The sequence below is a fragment of the Solanum pennellii genome, chromosome 4 (assembly GCF_001406875.1).
Source record: "Solanum pennellii chromosome 4, SPENNV200".
In the NCBI taxonomy this organism is placed as follows: domain Eukaryota; kingdom Viridiplantae; phylum Streptophyta; class Magnoliopsida; order Solanales; family Solanaceae; genus Solanum; species Solanum pennellii.
This window is the reverse complement of record NC_028640.1, coordinates 69,346,980-69,350,613: the sequence shown is the minus strand read 5'-3', so window position 1 is coordinate 69,350,613 and position 3,634 is coordinate 69,346,980.

Here is a 3,634-nt window from a genome sequence, read left to right as displayed (position 1 = left end):
ACTGCTGAATATTGAGTTGTTATTGAGAATGTGTAAACTGATAGAGTGTGGTTATTGAGTTTTGTATTTGGTAAACTGTGAACTGTTTGGCTGTAGCGTGGAGGTTTAGATAGGGTGTAAGGAGTCCCCGTATTTTGTTCACTTAACTTGTGTTTAGAGGTTTGCTTGTTGGGTACCGCGTGGTTTGGTACTCACCCCTTGCTTCTATAAAATTTTTTGTAGGTTACGAGCCCGGATCTTCGTATTACCTGTCATTCTTTTCATTTCCGAGGCATCTTGTAGAGGGTTGTGAGGTAGCTGCTTGTCATCTCAGCGAACTTTCCTACTCCAGTTTATGACTTTGTTTTTACTTGAAAGACAACTTCATTTTAGACTTCTATTTTATTTCAATTCTAATATTTACATTAGAGGTTTGTGCACGTGACAACCTGATTTTGGGAATTGAATTAATATGACTTAGTTTCATAATAGAAATTGTTGTTGGATTCTCATTTACTTTCGCACTTTGTTAGATATTGGGATTTAGGCTGACTTGTCTTGATGGGATAAGACGAGTATCATTACACCCATTTTTGAATCGTGACAATTAATCGTTTGAAAAACTAATAATTACAATACTGAAACTAGAAAGACATCAGTCAAAACTTCCCTTGATAATGGAAAACTAATCAAATCAAAAGTTTACTTTATAATGGAAAACTAAGGGAACGAAAATTATCAAGAATGAAATGAATGCTTTTTTCTTTTTGGTTTTTATGATCTATTGGATTTAATCATATAATGAATGGTGATGATGCGTGTAATGGTTCATGTTGTATTGAATCATAGAATATTTAATTTTTCTAGGTTAATACACTTTCTTTCGGTCCGTCGTAAAAAGTTCAATAAATATCTAATAATATTATCAATGTTTTATTCATAGAGGGGTGACTGAAAATTCAAAAGAGTGTATTTTTCTATTCAAAAAATTATTTATTTCTAAGGACAATTTTGAGACTTTAAATCTTCTTATATTTTTTAAATTATGTATCCAGTCAGATTACATCATATAAATTGAAATAAATTTCGTAAAAGTGGATGCCCAACATAAATTATCATGAAGCGGATAAATTCTTTAATTTGAGTTTTCACAATCTAGATATTCTCTAAGAGAAGCAAAAGAAGTGCCGCGTAGACCCTATCCATTCTTTTTCCAACTCATATATAATAATTTGTATTATTATTATTATTATTATTATTAATAATAATGATAATAATAGTAATAATAATAATAAAAATAAATCAAACAGTTCAATGTTAAAAAGTTCAAGTTACATAGATTGTGTTCTAATTTAATAAAACTTATATTGTTATGCAGTTTATTTTCGATTTGCCACCTATGTAAGGTGCAAAGTAAATTACTAAGCAGTTGATAAAAGTATGTTTCCTTTAATTTCTTCTTTTTTTCTTTTTTCTTTTAATGTTTCACACAATTTTGGGACGGGGAAAGAATTATTGCTTAATTAATATATGATCCATCTGAATTTATGATCTATTTAAGAATTGATCTAACATTATTTAATTTCATATTTTAAGAAAGTAAAAAAACGTATTTGACTAAATGTTGAGTTGGTTATCTTAATTCTTAATGAATACGGATTGATTTCTACTTGACATATTTTTTCCTCTTTCCTTTAATGATGCACCTATTTGCAAAAAAAATCTAGATTCATTTCAAAAACTCTAAATTAAAATTAAGTTAAAATTTGTGTTTAAGTTCCACCACTATTAATATAAATAAAATAAAACCATATACTCAACCCATAAACAAATAATTACATCTCTTATTTATTTGAGACATAATTAATAGTAAATATTTAAACAAGCACGTTTGAAAGTAATCAAGTGTATATATACGAGTAAGCAAGCTATATAAAATGACAATATGAAAAGAAAAAACATATTGAATAGAAGAGATTTTTCATTTTTCTTTAACCGAATCCTCTAGGCAAGCGGGCTAAGTTTTATTCAGAAATAATAAAATATCTCAAAGAGAAAAGTACAAACAAGGAGGGCTAGACCTTACCTTACTAATCAAAGCAATTTTTCATTTGACGTAAAGTAAAACTATTATTATTGCGTCTTACAAGACGATACGATACTTAAACTTAAATAGATTTGAAATATCCACTTATTAATACCACTCTAATTTGCATTTGATAATGTTGAACCATTCAATCTCCTTTCCATTTCCTTCAATACCAAGTCCAAATAATTGTTACAATCCACTTCACTCTTTTTGTCAACACAAAATTTAGGATCCTCCAAAAGTTTCAAAACAAGAGACTCCATCTTTCTCACTTTGTTCTCCAAACCCATCCTTTTCAATTCTTCTTTGTTATTGGCAACACTAGCTAAAGTGACTTTCAAAAACTCAACACTAGACATGGCCATTTTTTTTTTTTTAGACTTAGCACTTAATGATATTTCACAATTTGACTCCTCCAAAATAGCATCATTTATAGGTAAAAACATGGCATTTAATTATGGTAAGATAGATTATAAGGATCTTTACAACATTTGACTACTTGCTAAAATTTTAATATTATGTAATTTTCAACTACAGGTCAAACCTCTATTCAAAGGGATCTACATTTAAATGCATTTTACATCAATTGACATTCATTCAACTATGGTAAGAGAGTATAATGTTGCTTTGACTAAGATTATTAGTATCTTTAATTTGCTACATTTACTACTGGCTAAAATTTCATACTATGTAACTTTCAACAACTTTCCAAACCTCTTTCAAAAAGGGATGTAGACTTGAATGCATTTTACATGAATTGACATTTAATTATGGTAAGAGTACTATAATGTTTGGTCAGAGTTTTGGCCAAAAATATACTTAAACTATACTCTCAACTTAAAATACATTTTTAACATAAAATATTATTTAATTATTTAAAATGTGACAATTTTCATCATCTTGTTAAAATTTGTCAAAAAATTAACAAATTCATCACAAAAATATATACAATTCACGTTACTCTCAATAAATCACCCAAATAAATCAATTTTGTTCATTCTACATACATCTAAAACAATATTATAATTTTTTTAGCAACAACATTTTGCATCGGGTTCCTTTTAATTAGCATTTGATATCAAAGAATTATAATGAAAATGTTTTCTTTTCATTAAATCTACAAAAAGTAGTATAGATCGGAGACTTTTACCTTTTAGTGTTTTTGCTACATTTAACTACTTTCTAAAATTTCATGTTATGTAATTTTCAACTATTTTTCCTTACTCTACTTAAATAAAAGTATATAGATTTTTAAGTTCACATTACATCAATTATTATTCAACTATAGATATATATGGTAACCAAAGATCACATGTTTAACTTCATTTCTGAAATTTAACTAAGTGGTTGACGAATTTGCAACTGAGTTAATTCTTCATTTGAAAAAATAATTATTACAATACTGAAACTAGAAAGAAATCAAATAAAAAGTTTACTTTATAATGGAAACCAAATTAATTAAGGGAACGGAAATTATCGAGAATGAAATGAATGTTTTTTTTAAAGATATATTGGATTTAATTATATGATGAATGGTGATGCGTGTGATGGTTAGGGGGGGGGGGG